Source organism: Squalius cephalus (genome assembly GCF_949319135.1).
Source record: "Squalius cephalus genome assembly, chromosome: 13".
Classification (NCBI taxonomy): Eukaryota; Metazoa; Chordata; class Actinopteri; order Cypriniformes; family Leuciscidae; genus Squalius; species Squalius cephalus.
The window spans coordinates 14,092,025-14,108,435 of NC_137134.1; positions in this window are offsets into that span (position 1 = coordinate 14,092,025).

Genomic DNA, 16,411 nt, shown 5'->3' on the forward strand with positions numbered 1-16,411 from the left:
GAAATTTAGAAGTCACATGTGAATAACCACAGACCAGTTAAGCATTGACAAACAGTTTAGTTTTTGTTTTATGAGGAGCTACACACACCAGAGTCATGTGACAGTGAGAACACAGCACACTTTTTGCCACTTTATCAGTATCAGACTGATAAAGTCAGTCTTCAACAATCCATATCAACAGTGGAGCTTGAAACAAGCTGTTTGTTACACATTCCCTGTGTGTGTTCCTGCACTTTTATGTTGAAGTGTATTCTCAGAGTCAGTCTGGCAGTCAGTAATTACGAAAATTCATTCAACATCTGTCAGGCATGGATTACTGCAATTTAAGATTACTTAATCCCTGACAACATTCAAAAGACAGCTGAAAGACTGATGAAATCCCATCTCTTCCGTGAGCACTTAACCTCATAAAAAACAACAACAAAAAAAAAAAAAACTTTCCTTTCCCTTTAAAACCTCACTTATCGGGCTTATGCTACTCTGAATAATGTCTGAACTTGGTATTTTGAGCACTTCTCGCGTTGTTTTTGCCTCTTCATGATGACTCGCTTAAATTAGTCCTAATTTGTAAGTCACTTTGGATAAAAGCGTCTGCTAAATGACTAAATGTAAATGTAAGATAATCCATGGGGGGAGGGGGACACAGATGTCAAGAATAAGCATGAATCTCAGCAATGGTGACATGTTTAATGCCACAACGCATCCTGGGAGCCATGAGTTTTATACTATTGTGGCTCCCAGCATGCATTGCGGCATGAAGCATGTCACCATTGCTGAGATTCATATGCTTATTCTTGACGTCTGTGTCTTAAACATTTTTTTCCCCCATAATGTATTTTAAAAATCTAAATTCAGAATGTCCGATCTGTGGTGATCAAACATTTTCAATAAATTGTCAAAATCTAAACCTCTGTTAATTCTCAATAAGAACTTAAGAACAATAACAGAAATAACGTCAATCTGGTTAGTAATAAGTGAAGCTGCTGTTTGTGGAGTTGTTTAATCCTCCTGTGCTGAGAACTTGAGAGATTTAATGTGTTTTGTCTTCATTTGATTTCATCTAAGGCTGTTTGATTTCATCTAAGTTCTTGTGTTCCTCTTTTTCTGTTCTTGTTGTTTCTCTTTCCTTCAGTGATTCTGCTTGTTGACAGCAGGTGTTCATCATTAATGCCCAATCATCACTTAATCACTTAAATATCTCATTAAATTTAACTCTGATTCAGAGTTATTTTAACTCTCTGTAGAGAGGGACCAAATGTTCTTTGAGCAGAGTTAATTTAACTCTGGGGAGTTTGTCATGTGGAGAGTTCAATGTATTTATGATGTTCTGATGTTGAGATCCGACAGGGGCTCTTAGAGGCCATTAAAGCCTCATGGACCCTCAGAGAGCCCCAGTGCACTGCCTCAAAACACACCAACAGATTTGGCTTTAAGGCGAGACACGGCAGGCAAAAACATCGTTTTTTTTTTTTTTTACTGGTCAATTTTGAGATTTTTGGATATTTGTCTTCAATAACGTCTTCTTTCAGACTTGTGGTGAAAAAAAGTCCGAAATACACATTTAGGTCTTTATTTTACTACACTTTGTCTGTTTGTGTCTGTAGATTTCTCATAAATTCAACAAAAGTTGGCGTTCTTAATCAACATTCTGCTCTGTGATCTCTGTTTGCTCCCTGTCATCACACACACCGCTGGAAAGCTCTCTCTTCACTGTACAACGCTGTCGGATACAAATATGGTCATTTCCTTTTTTTCAGCAACCAATCGTGAAAGTAAAAGGGCTGAATGCGCAATCTCATTGGCTGGTCATAAATATTTAAAGCCCGTTTTCTCAAAATGACTTTTCTCTCATACTCCAAGTCCGAGATCTCCACTTCAGTAGCACCTATATACACCAAACTCTCCAGTCTTGTACCTAGTTATAATATGAAGACATTTACAGAGGGATTTGTAAATATATTATTCCTAGCCTAATTTATATAACATTTTATTCCAAAAAACATGGCGAAAATATTTTTTTTAAGGCTATTGACAGTATTCTGATTTACAGGATAACAAAAGTAGATATCCATAAATCCCTCAGTAATTTTTTTCCCATCTAATATGTGAACACAATGAAAAAATAATTTTTAACCTGGCTTTATCCAATACTCAGATTTTGTTTTTTAAAATATATGCAAATTAGCATATTTAAACATTAAATTACAGAAAATTTGTAATACATTTTTTTCTCATCTTTATGTAGGCAATCAACTGGGAAAGTTTCATGGTGATATCTGCTAGTTACAATTTTTACCCTATTCACCTGTAGTGTCTTGCCTTAATGTCTTTACAAAGTTTTACTGATATTTTAAATTCTTGCATGCTTGGTTTGTTTTGACAATTGAAACTTTTTACTTTTCCATATATAATTAAAAAATACTACAAAATAAAGGTTAAGGCCGATGTCTTCATGGCCAAACTAAAGCAAGACATCATATTCTGTAGAGAATATACTGCAGTTTCCTCTTCTGCCTCCAATAGGCTGATAGTGATACTTCTCTACAAACTAAACCAGGTGAACAACTCTGATACTTTTCATAGTAAACCTTTAAATAGACTGTATATTCAGTGTCTACAAAGTGTAGGTTGGTGATGATGAGGAGACATTTATTTGGAGTTCAAACATTCTTTTCAGAGAATCCTTGTGGTGTGTGTTTTTCCTAGTAGAAACCATGCAAGGGAAGTGTATACCTTATTTTTATTTTGGTTATGAGAAAACATTTAGTTTTATTAAAAATGTCCAATATAAACACCCAAATAAATATCCAAAAACTTCAACAGATGAAAAAGAGATTGTCTGCACACAATGAAAAACAAAGCTCTGAATATACCTGAGGATACTGAAGATTTAAACAATGTCTGTAACACAACTTTTTAAAATAAAAAATTACACAAATTACACAATTTCACACATCACTGATGATCAGCTGTACAGTCTGAAGTTCAGATGAGTTTGTGATTTTAGGTGTATTTTCCTACATCAGCGTAATGACGATTGCTGAGTTTGATGGAGTTTCCACTCAGAAAATCACCAGGGAAACTTTCAGTTCTGTTCTCATAGTCTGAACACTGTTTCTGACTTTCTGCTGGGAATTATATCACACACAATATTCACTGACTCTGTGTCTCCAGCTCACATCAATGTCTAGTTAAAATCCCCTTATAAAGTTATTTGAATTTGTGTGTGTGTGTGTTACCGCATTGTTGTATTGTGTTTTTGTGTTATATGAACACAATGCTTATTGAAGCCTGTTCTGATCAGTCTGGTTCTTAATAAATGTTATGTCACATGTCTGTCCTGTTTTGTTATGCACTTGGGTGTTTTGTTGTTTTGGGCCATGTGCTCATGTCTATTGTCTAGCCCCTCCCATCTTGTTATCTTATTATTGGTTTCATTTGCCCCACCTGTTGTTCCCTAATTATCTGCCTGATTTGTCCCGTTTATAAGCTCCTTTGTGTTTGCAGTCTTTGTCGGATCGTTGTCTTGTCATGTGTTCCTGTTCTCCTGTAACCCGCTTGGTATGTTCCTTTTTGAAGTTCTTGTTTTGTATTCTGTAATGTTTTCCCCCTCGTGGGTTTTGTTTTGTGCTTTGTCTTTTCTTTTATAAATAAATATTATTTCTCCTTGCATCTGAGTTCTCCATTAGTTTCTTTATTGTAACGTGACAGAACGATCCGACCATGTTGAGAACTCAGCAAGGACTTCCCCACCATCCACCAACCCCCTTTGTGTCGTGCCCCCTATACGAACACATTAGCCGTGTTCGGGTCCTAAATTCTCTCCGCCAACAAGGCGCGGACTTAAGGAAGTTTGCGGCCAAATTCCTTGGAGTGGCAGAGGGATTACGATTCAATGATGAGTCTCTAAAGGACCTTTTCTTTTGCGCCCTCGACGAACCCATGGACTGGATACTTCGGAGGGCGTATGATCACGGTACTTTTGGGGAGATGGTGGAGGGTCTCGCTCGCTTGCAGGAGCGAGAGGCCAGGAAGAGCGTCCCAGTTCCGGTGGTCCCGTGTCCAGTGGTCACAGTTCCGGTGGTCCCAGTTTCGGTGGTCTCGACTCCGGTGGTCCGGAGACGGAGGAGGAAGAAAGGGGCCTCTTCAACTGACGGTCCAGTGATTCTTAACACTAAGACAATCCCGGAGGAGACTGCGATCACTGATGCACAGCCCAGGCGTCCTGTTCTGCCTGTAGCATTCCAGCGATACGTCACGCCTGCCCAGCCAGAGACTGTTCATGTCACGCCTGCCCAGCCAGAGACTGTTCATGTCACGCCTGCCCAGCCAGAGACTGTTCACGTCACGTCTGCCCAGTCAGAGACGGTTCACGTCACGTCTGCCCAGTCAGAGACTGTTCATGTCACGTCTGCCCAGTCAGAGACTGTTCATGTCACGTCTGCCCAGTCAGAGACTGTTCATGTCACGTCTGCCCAGTCAGAGACTGTTCATGTCACGTCTGCCCAGTCAGAGACTGTTCATGTCACGTCTGCCCAGTCAGAGACGGTTCACGTCACGCCTGCCCAGCCAGAGACTGTTCATGTCACGCCTGCCCAGCCAGAGACTGTTCATGTCACGTCTGCCCAGTCAGAGACGGTTCACGTCACGTCTGCCCAGTCAGAGACTGTTCATGTCACGTCTGCCCAGTCAGAGACTGTTCATGTCACGTCTGCCCAGTCAGAGACTGTTCATGTCACGTCTGCCCAGTCAGAGACTGTTCACGTCACGTCTGCCCAGTCAGAGACTGTTCACGTCACGTCTGCCCAGTCGGGGACTGTTCACGTCGCGTCTGCCCAGCCGGAGACTGTATTCATCGCGTCTGCCCAGCCAGAGACTGTTCACGTCATGCCTGCCGAGCCTGTGTTCCCTGACAAGATGGCCGCTGTCGAGCCTGTGTCTGTTCCTGAGCCTGAGCCGGTGGCGTCTGTTCCTGAGCCTTCAGTGACCGCGACACTGGCTATTATGGCCACAGCCATGTGGTGTGTGTGTGGGCTACGCACACACTTGGGCCGGTGGTGTCTGTTCCCGAGCCGGAGCCAGTGTCTGTTCCCGAGCCGGAGCCAGTGTCTGTTCCCGAGCCGGAGCCAGTGTCTGTTCCCGAGCCGGAGCCAGTGTCTGTTCCCGAGCCGGAGCCAGTGTCTGTTCCCGAGCCGGAGCCAGTGTCTGTTCCCGAGCCGGAGCCAGTGTCTGTTCCCGAGCTGGAGCCAGTGTCTGTTCCCGAGCCGGAGCCAGTGTCTGTTCCCGAGCCGGAGCCAGTGTCTGTTCCCGAGCCGGAGCCAGTGTCTGTTCCCGAGCCGGAGCCAGTGTCTGTTCCTGAGCCGGAGGTTCCAGTTCCAATGCCTGAACCAGTTCCAGTGCCCGAGCCGGTGGTGCCAGTTCCAGTGCCAGTTCCAGTGCCCGAGCCGGTGGTGCCAGTTCCAGTGCCCGAGCCGGTGGTGCCAGTTCCAGTGCCAGTTCCAGTGCCCGAGCCGGTGGTGCCAGTTCCAGTGCCCGAGCCGGTGGTGCCAGTTCCAGTGCCAGTTCCAGTGCCCGAGCCGGTGGTGCCAGTTCCAGTGCATGAGCCGGTGGTGCCAGTTCCAGTGCCCGAGCCGGTGGTGCCAGTTCCAGTGCCCGAGCCGGTGGTGCCGGTTCCAGTGCCAGTTCCAGTGCCCGAGCCGGTGGTGCCAGTTCCAGTGCCCGAGCCGGTGGTGCCAGTTCCAGTGCCAGTTCCAGTGCCCGAGCCGGTGGTGCCGGTTCCAGTGCCCGAGCCGGTGGTGCCCGTTCCAGTGCCCGAGCCGGTGGTACCGGTTCCAGTCCCGCCCTGGCCGCCCGAGGGAGAGCCTCCGCCCTGGCCGCCCGAGGGAGAGCCTCCGCCCTGGCCGCCCGAGGGAGAGCCTCCGCCCTGGCCGCCCGAGGGAAAGCCTCCGCCCTGGCCGCCCGAGGGAAAGCCTCCGCCCTGGCCGCCCGAGGGAAAGCCTCCGCCCTGGCCGCCCGAGGGAAAGCCTCCGCCCTGGCCGCTCGAGGGAAAGTCTCCGCCCTGGCCGCCCGATGGACGGTCTGTGTCGCCCTGGGCGCCCGATGGACGGTCCGTTCCTCCCTGGTCGCCCGATGGACAGTCCGTCCCTCCTGTCCCGCCCTGGTCTGTCTCTCCAGTCCCGCCCTGGTCTGTCTCTCCAGTCCCGCCCTGGTCTGTCCCTCCTGTCCTAGTGGAGCGTCTGGTAGCCGCTCCTTAAAGAGGGGGTTATGTCACATGTCTGTCCTGTTTTGTTATGCACTTGGGTGTTTTGTTGTTTTGGGCCATGTGCTCATGTCTATTGTCTAGCCCCTCCCATCTTGTTATCTTATTATTGGTTTCATTTGCCCCACCTGTTGTTCCCTAATTATCTGCCTGATTTGTCCCGTTTATAAGCTCCTTTGTGTTTGCAGTCTTTGTCGGATCGTTGTCTTGTCATGTGTTCCTGTTCTCCTGTAACCCGCTTGGTATGTTCCTTTTTGAAGTTCTTGTTTTGTATTCTGTAATGTTTTCCCCCTCGTGGGTTTTGTTTTGTGCTTTGTCTTTTCTTTTATAAATAAATATTATTTCTCCTTGCATTTGAGTTCTCCATTAGTTTCTTTATTGTAACGTGACAACATAGATAAGGTCAGTTTGTCTTTGTCTCTTTTAGTTTGCAGAAGTGTATCACCTGATGCCATTGTTTGATGATTTATCAGAATAGTGTTGCTGTGGCTCCAGGATACTGGAGTTATAAACATTGCCACAAGTAAGAAGAGTCCAGTCCTATGTCCTATGTAGTCCTATGCATTTGGCAAGTATATAATGGAACATAACAATGTCTTTTGCACCAGAGAAGAACCAATGAAAGATCTATCAATTAAGATAAAATCAAAAATGAATTAAAAGCTTTTACGTGTTTGTCATTTATGGCATTGAGACAGAACCGAACGAGTCAGCTTGAGTTATTTTTTTTTCAAGAGAAATATGATGAAACAAATCATAAGCACTGCGGATAATACAGTTGATACAACACAAATATTAAAGGTCATTATATTTACACTGTCTGCTTCTCCTGTGTCTTCTGCTTAGTTTTTAGTGGATTTGTTTCCTGTTTCCTATAATGTTCCTATAATTTACATACAGCAGCATTCAGACTGGAGGATCACTAGCTGGTCAAACACTTATTGTATTCAGATTTGAAAACTTTTTAAAATTAAAATTATTAAAAACATCATATATTAATCAACCAGTTTTACACTATTGATCAACTTAAAGTCTCCTGTTCAGAATAAGGGTTTGTGAAGAAACAAGTGTATTTTCCTGCATCAGGTTGTTGAGTGTGTGTGAGAAGATATTTCTCTCAGAAACTCATCAGGGAAAGTTTCAGTTCTGTTCTTGTACTCCGGGTCCAGACACTAAATATTTATCCTTAATTACAATCATGTCATTATTGTGTCTCCAGTGTACATCAGTGTCTTGAAGTTTCAGATCATGTTCAGTGGAAGAACACGGCAGGAGAACAGAACCACCAATAACAGCCTCTACTGTTTCCTGCAGAGACACTGAAACAACACAAACTGTCCAAACACAAGACTGACATTACTTCATGTGGCCTGAATTTAACTATTAAATGAGTTATTCAGATGTTCACCTTTGTTTATCAGCACTGCAAAAACACAGATGAACGTCAAAGTTGGATTCCCACACAGACGGGATAAGATGTCCTTGTTGATAAATGATACCATGTTTTGTCAGTGATAGTGATCACTAGATTTAAATAGAAACATGATCTGTCCTATTTATAAGCTACTTTAACTATAGTGAGATCCGGCTCACTAGCTGGTGTTTAACAGGTTTTTCTAGTGAAGACATTTTTTGAATAGTGAAGGACATTCTGGACGTCATAAACAGTAGCAGTCTTTACTTCACCTGTTACACTTCAACATTTCTCTGAATGATGTCTGATATTCCTGCTGTCATTGAGTCTTAATAAAGAACAGCGCTGCTGGATCCTGATGAGAGAGCGCAAATACGACCATATCACCCTCATCCACAAATCACTCCACTGGCTCCCTGTCTTACTCACACACAGTGTCTTTATGGTAACGCCACAGTGATCGTAACCCAAGGAGAACAATGAGAGAGAGACCTGAAAGGAACGGGGAAATACAGCCTGACCTTTTCATGAATTTGCCTTTCAAATGGGCTCAAAAGTAAGACTGTACAATAAGAGACTGTATTCTCTGATGGGAGGAGAGATTCAGAGATTCAGGATTGTCAGACTAGATGTGTGAGTGAGTGTGCAGGTACAGTGTGTCCCATATACACCGTCATGTCTTGGTTTTGTTTATTATTTCCAGTTTCCTCATTCTTTTCATTCTTACAGAGAAACGGACAGAGACATATTTATGCAAATGTAAAAAAAAAATTTGTTTGATAAAATATTGAGACAGAACAGGCAAAAAAGGTGCACAATGATTTGCTTTATTGTATTGTAAGGACTGATTTTCCTGCTAAAACAAAACTCACCCTGCAATAAAGCCATAAAATGCACCCTGGACAGAAGATAGCAAAGACAGAGCACAGGACATTGCCCTGCCCAAACTTATCTCCTTGTCCCCTTGTTTGACTTCACCTCATCCCCCCTCTCCCTCCTCAAGTCACTGAAAGTCACTAAAAATGTCTATATATCACATGATGTATCTTGTGAATCTATTGTTTTTCCTTTTCATGTTTGGTATCATTTTAAGAGTCTCAGTGCGATTGGTAAAATGGTCTTAATTTCATTGCAGTCATTGGTTTAATGAGAGAGATTGAGAACTTAGGAGAATCCTGTTCTCCTCTCTGGGTGATATCTCTTAAAGATATCTCCCGAAACCAGGTGCTACCCCCTGGGGTACATGAATTGACCCAAACAACTCTAAACAATATTTGTATAACCCTTTTGGTCTGGTCCGGGTATTTAAGGCTAGGTGACAGAGCAGTCTTTGGGACCCTTTACCAAGATCAACCCCATACAGTGCGGTTTCAGTGTTTTCCTGTTGGAGAGCACTGACACACCACTGTATGTCTCTGTCAGGAATGCATTGCTTACTTTTAGAGTCATCTTTGAGTAATTGATGTCTTGATGTATTTATTATTTCTGAATTGGCTTTTAATCATTTACTTGTGTAATTGGCATGATACATTTTTACCTGACAAATAAATGTTACATCTTGATTCATTCTGCATTTTACAGAAATCATTATTTCCAGTAGATTAAAGTGTAGTCTGGTGTTTCCGCAAATCTCTGTCCAGGATAAATCAAACTGAAGGCACTTTGAATGGAGCATGGGGCACTTCTTAGGAAGACCTTCTGATTTCTGACTATCTCCTGATTTAGCATGTTGTACCCTGCAACTATTACAAAAAATGACACCTATGGGTCTGCAGTGAGCGGCTGCATAGGGTAAAATACTTGCACTGCACCCCCTGACTATTTCAGGACTGGCTAGTTTGTGATCGTAAGCGCACATTCGCGACGTGATGTCTCAAAGTGACACTAGGTCCGTAATGAACGAATATTTGAAATTATGAGATGCTCAGAATAATCAAAGATCTAAATTAATTCATAATCAATATTTATGATTATTTTCTAATCAGAAACATGATCTAAATTTGATTATCATTTGAAATTGGAGTCAGATTAAGTGTCACAGGTCGGGGTGGGCCAAGCCAGACTGCACCCACCCCTGGAGACCGGGTACCACCTCGAGGAGCGTGTCAGGGACCAGACAGACCAGAGAATAAAGGAGTAACAGTTTCTTTATTGAGTTAAAAGCAAATAATTTGGAAAGTCCTAATTAAAATCTTCCTTCTGGTCGCCAGTAGCAATTCAATGGCCCCCTGGGCCGTAGAGGGAAGAACGTTCGTGGCAGCCCTGCAGCTCGTTGAAGAGGGATCAGAGGAACTCACACCGTCCAGGTAGGTCCCTGGGTAAGTACTCTTTACAGGACCCTCGAGGAAGTCGTGGTTATATGGACCCCATTCGGACTGGAACCAGGTAAGTACTCGCGGCGGGGATGGAACTAGTCCCGGATGCTGCCCAGAGGTAAGTGCCCAGGGAGCGGTGGTCTCAAACTCGGACGGATCACAGGGTGGCGAGCGGGCCGGGCCAGGAGGGGAAGTAGGTGAGTATATCCCGGCAGGTGTCCTCTGAGCCAAGCCAAGTGGAACGGGGGCCTTGAGCCGGGACGGGAGAGAACCTTGGACAACCAGACGACACTCCGATCGAGGTACGTGCCGCGGCTATTCTCTTTCCTTCTCAACAGCGGCAGCAGCTTGCAACGCGGGCATGGAGGGCCACCAGGAAAGAGGACACTTTAAGTGAGACGCTCCCTCTCGGCTGTGCACTGCAACAATACAACAGGGTTCAACGGTCAACAGTATGCGAACGCTCGACAGTGATACTCCTCTCTTTCTGAACAGGGCGGGGGCTTTCAATGCGGCATGTGGAGACCACCAGGCGGAGAGGGCACTTTGAGCGAGACACTCCACTTCGACAGTGCGCTGTAACCAGGTAACAGGGTTTAACTATTCAACAGCATACGAACATTCAGTTGAAGTACCTTCTCTCTTTCTAAACAGGGCAGGAGCTTTCGTTGGGGCGTGTGAAGACCACCAGACGGAGAGGACCCTTCGAGTCAGACACTCCACTTCGGCTGTGCGCTGTAACCAGGTAGCAAGGTTTAACTATTCAACAGCATATGGAACATTCCGTTAAAGTACCTTCTCTCTTTCTGAACAGGGCAGAGGCTTTCGATGGGGCGTGTGACGACCACCAGACGGGGAAGACACTTAGAGCGAGACACTCCACTTCAGCAGTACACTGGATCAATGCAACAGAGTTTTAACTGTTCAACAGTATATGAAATATTCAGCCGAAATACCTTCTCTCGTTCTAGACAGGGCAGCGGCTTTCGATAGGAGCGTGTGGAGACCACCAGACAGGGCGGATGCTTTAAGCGAGACACTTCACTTCAGCTGTACACTGTAACAATGCAGCAGGATTTTACCATTCAACAGTAGATGAAACATTCAGCTGCAATACCTTCTCTCGTTCTGAACAGGGCAGCGGCTTTCGATAGGAGCGTGTGGAGACCACCCGGCAGGAAGGATGCTTTAAGCGAGTCACTCCACTTCAGCTGTACACTGTAACAATGTAGCAGGGTTTAACAGTTCAACAGCATATAAAACATTCAGCATTAACAGAGCCGGGCTGTCTCAAAATGGTAAGTTGGGCGCTTGATATATCAAATCCTTCCGTAGAGACAGCGGGTGAAAGACTGTAAGGAGAGAGTGCACAGCAGACTACTATTACTTCTTCACACGATGAACTTCACTCCATAACACAAACCGTGTGAATCGTCACTTCAGGCACTGCATTCCACTCGCACACCGTGCATTCGGGCCAGCACTCACCCACCGGTCTTTCTCCCACCAGATCAACTCTCGTCTCTCGCAAGGGCTCAACTTCTCTCCAGGGACAGCAGAAAACGGGTGCAGCGATCGTCACATTCAGCGAGGAGCGGACAAAAGTTGGAGACAGATCAACAATTCACTCAGTGTACTAGTTCACTCGTGCCACACACTTTCCAAACTCTCAACACCACTTCAGTGTTAGTGCATATAAACAACGGATCTAATACTCATCACTTTGCGTCTTTCCCACCACTGACGATATTCCTTGGGTTTTCGTTGACAAACACTTCTCTCCTCTTTCCATTTCTCAGCTTCAGTCTTCGCCCGCTTCACAGCCCAGCCTCAAATACAAACAACCCGCCGAAAAAACACAGTATCTCACGGGAGGAGAACCACACCACAGTCTGTTTCCTCTCTCTTTTTAAAGCCCCATCTGAATCCGTGTTCCTCTCACAACGCTCTCTGTAATTACTCCACACCTGCTGTCAATCGGGCAATTGGCCTCGCTGCCATAGCAACAGATTCGCAGTGCAATGAGACGGGTGTCCACAGGAGGTCTCCAAATAACACTGCATTCACAAGGGCTTTAATCTCTTTTCTAAATGTTAGAAAGTCCCTAGTCCCTAGAACGGGATCCGGACACCCAATCTCCATACCTGGCTGGGGGTTGTCCCCGGTTCTCCCGTTGGGACCGTCTCGGCGGGGAATTAGGTTCCTCGGGCCTTGGCCCTATCCCCAATCTCCGGGGGACCACAGCCCATCCCACCACGGGAGGCATCCACACTGGTTCAGTCGGAAGTCTCTCGACAGCTGGTTTGGGATAATTTGGACAAGGGCGCATCAGGTTTCGGTGGAGCACCCGCTCTGGACCTGCTCTCCCTTCGGGACGGATGGCATACACAGGCTGATCAAGATGCGGCTGTCGTTGGATCACATACGGCTGGGGCTCCCACCGATCACTGAGCTTACCCTTTCCTTGTCGGCGGTTATCTCGAACTAGAACTCTCTCGTCGGGCAGTAGCGGTGCACTTCGAGACGTACGGTCATACAACCTCTTGTTCTTAGCTGTGGCTTGGTGAATTCGGTCCGAGACCCGTTCATAGGCCAGTTGAAGACGTTGATGGTGTCTGGCCACCCACCCCGTTACGCTGCCTCCCTCTTCAGCTGCCGCAGTCCCCAGCAATAGGTCCACTGGTAGCCTCACATGCCTTCCGAACATCAGGTAAGTTGGTGCGTAGCCGGTCGTGCTGTGAATGCTGTTATTATATGCCTTTACCATCGCCGGGAGGTTGTCAACCCAATGTCCCTGTTGGTCACCTTCCAAGGTCCCCAAGAGACCAATCAACGTCTGGTTAAACCTCTCACACCCTCCGTTCCCTTGAGGATGATAGGGCGTCGTATGGGTCTTCCTACATCCATACAATTGACACAACTCATGTACTACCCTGGATTCAAAATTTGGTCCTTGATCCGAATGGAATACTTCAGGACACCCGAAGGGCTGGATGACATACCTCCACAGGGCATTAGCGGTGGTGATGGCGGTCTGGTCCAGAGTTGGGATGGCCCAGGCATATTTAGTGAACAGATCTGTGATCACTAAGATGTTTTGAATACGGTCGACCGGCCTACCCAACGTCAGATAGTCCATAGCGATGATATGCATCGGTGCTTTGGCTCGAATGGGGACCATTGGAGCTCGAGGCTCTTTCCTGGCTTTAAACAGGGTGCAACGCGGGCAGCCCCGCAGGTAGGCCCTCGTAGTCCCCTCCATCCCAGGCCAGTAGAAGTGGCGTCGCTAGAGTGCCATCGTCCTCTCCTGCCCTTGATGACCAAGCCTGGTGTGGTAAGCCTCCAGCAGAGCGTGACACCTCCCCTCGGGAACCACTACCTGACAGACCGGGTCACCCGAGTGTGAGTCCTGGAGGGACCGACAAATCACCCCCTCCTTTAGATGGAGCCTCTCCTTCTGGCCCAACAGGCCTCTCACAATTCGGGTTTGAGCCCGGCGTTCCGCACCCTCCGGCCAATTGTCCTGCTCCAACCAGACCCGGACCACTGACAGGTTCTCATCCTCGCCCTGCCACCTCCTCCAACGCTGTGGATCCCATCCCCAACTTGCAGGTGGCTCCTCCGGTGGTTGCCCCGGTGCCTCCACAATGCCCACCATCATTCCCTCGTCGCGGTCTGCCTCCAGCATGGATCTCGGATCCTCTGACCCTCCTTCAGGCCACCTAGACAACACGTCAGCGTTGGTGTGTTCCCTTCCTGGCCGGTACTGAAGCTGATACTCAAAGTTGGCCAATTGCGCCACCCACCTCTGTTCTACCGCCCCCAGCTTGGCGGTTTGCAGGTGTACCAGCGGATTGTTATCGGTCACCACGGTTACCTTTGCTCCCCATAGGTAGTCCTTGAACTTCTCACTGAGCGCCCACTTCATGGCCAGTAACTCGAGCTTAAAGGAACTATAGTTGGCATCGTTTCTCTCCGCGGGGTGTAGACTCCGACTAGCATAAGCGATAACTCTCTCCTCCTCCTGTTGTTTCTGGGCTAAGACAGGCCCCAAGCCCAGATGGCTAGTGTCCGTGTAAAGAATGAAAGGCTGTGTGAAATCGGCGTATGCCAGAATGGGTGCTTGTAACAACTCTTGCTTGAGCCTCTGAAAGGCAATCTCGCATGCCGGATCCCACTGAATCGCTGGGGACCCTCGGCCCCTGGCATGTCCCGTTCCACCCAGCAACTGGTTCATGGGTTTGGCGATCTTAGAGAAATCTTTACTGAATCTCCTGTAGTACCCCACGAAGCCGAGGAAGGATCGAACCTGGCGCACGGTCTTTGGGGCCGCCCACCCCTGTACGGCCGACACCTTCTCTGGGTCCACAGCGATTCCTGCAGCGCTCACGATATGGCCCAGGAACTTTACCTCCTTCCGGAAAAGCTGGTATTTATCCGGTTGGAGTTTCAGCCCATACTTTTCCAGGGAGCGGAACACCTGCTCAAGGTGCTGAAGATGAGACTCAAAATCGGGGGAATAGATAATCACGTCATCCAGGTACACCAGGGTGGTGTCCATCAACTGGCTCCCTAAACAGCGCTGCATTAGTCGTTGGAACGTGGCAGGAGCGTTGCAGAGGCCGAACGGCATCTGGTCCCACTCATATAACCCAAAGGGGGTCGTGAAGGCCGTCTTCTCCCGGTCCCGCTCGTCCACCTGTACCTGCCAGTAGCCGCTCGCCAAGTCTAGTGTGGAATACCAGGCCGCCCGTGTGAGGCTCGTAAGGGAATCCTCGACTCGAGGCAATGGGAAAGCATCCCGCTTCGTCACTAGATTCAACCTCCGATAATCCACACAGAATCTCCATGCACCTGTCTTCTTCCTCACCAGTGCGATCGGGGCCGCCCAAGGGCTGCTGCTCTCGCGGATGATCCCTCTATCCAGCATCCCTCGCAAAAGAGCACGAACCTCAGAGTACAATGGGGGCACCGGTCGGTAGCGCTCTCTACTGGGTGTGGCCTCTCCAGTGGGAATTTGATGCTTAACGATGTTAGTACACCCATAGTCCTCATCATGGGTGGAGAACAACTGTGGCCATTTAGATAGAAAAGCCTTAAGCCGCCTTGTCTGATCCTCCTCCAGCCCTTCTCCCCGTAGGGACTCACCTACAAGGTGGGCCGGCAGTCCTTCTCCAGCCTCTCTGCTGTGTATCCCCGTCTGCGCCAAAGCAACCTCCACTACAGTTGGGCCTACTTGGCTGAACTTGACTTCTCCTGGCTCTTGCACTTGCTGGGGTTTCACCGAGATAACTCGGGCTAGACACTGATGACGATACAGTTGGATCGAGAAAGGATTCGTGTTCCGGACTCTCACCCGGATTCGGCCTCCTTGGGCGGATGCCAGTCATCTGGCCACCTCCACCTTAGGACCATCGTTGTGTGGTTCCACCAGCACCCACTCCTCCGGGTGGTAAAGTCTAGGGGGCACCCTGACCCAGACCATCGCCTCACTTCGAGCCGGAATGGACAAAGCGTAGCGGCAAGCCACTCTCCCAGTGCTCTCCCGGTCCTCCTGTTGCTCGGCCAGGCAAAATCGGCGACAGTCCACTCGAATACGCTCCCATTCTCTGCCCTCAGGTGTCACCGTTGCTCGGGCAGGCCACTCTGGAACAGCTCTTCCCAGCATTCGGAGATGACATTCATGCCCAGTAGGGCGCGATGAGACCCCAGACACGCGTCACGAACCACCACCACTCCCTTCTGGGGTACAACCGTACCGTGGATTTCTAGGTCTGTCACTACATATCCCACATACGGGATGTCGAGCCCATTGGCCCCTCGCAGAGTTAACCAGGGGGCCTCAGTCGTCGGCCGGCCCTGGGTGCCGAATAATTCCTGAACTAGGCTCTCCGCAAACAAAGTAACTTGTGACCCCGTGTCCAACAAACACTGCACCTTCTTGCTATTAACTCGAACCGTGATAACCGGACAGAAGCCCACCAGGCGTTCCTTAGACAGTCCAGGAAAAGAAGGGTCTGAAAAGGGGGTCCCGACCACTTGACCCACAGTGGCCGGAGACTCTAAAAACCCCCTTGTAAAGCGCGTCTGGAAGGGCACTGACGGATGTAATGTCCAGCTTCTCCACAACCGTTACAGATAGGACGCCCCTGTTTGTCCCACTGAAATCGGGGACCCATAGATCGGGCGTAACGACGCTCTGGAAGGCGACTCCCGTCAGAGTAGGCCCGCTCCCGCGGTGAAGGAAGTGAATGGAGGCGTTCTCGGCGGAGTTCTTCGATGACAGATTTGGACAGATCAGACATTTGTTCACGGATATCCCTTTTCAATTCTTCCCGGAGGGCATGCTTCCAATCGGAAGTGGCAGGGGCCGAAGGCCCACTAACAGCGTTCGCAGCCAGACAGCTGGGAGGATCAACACCT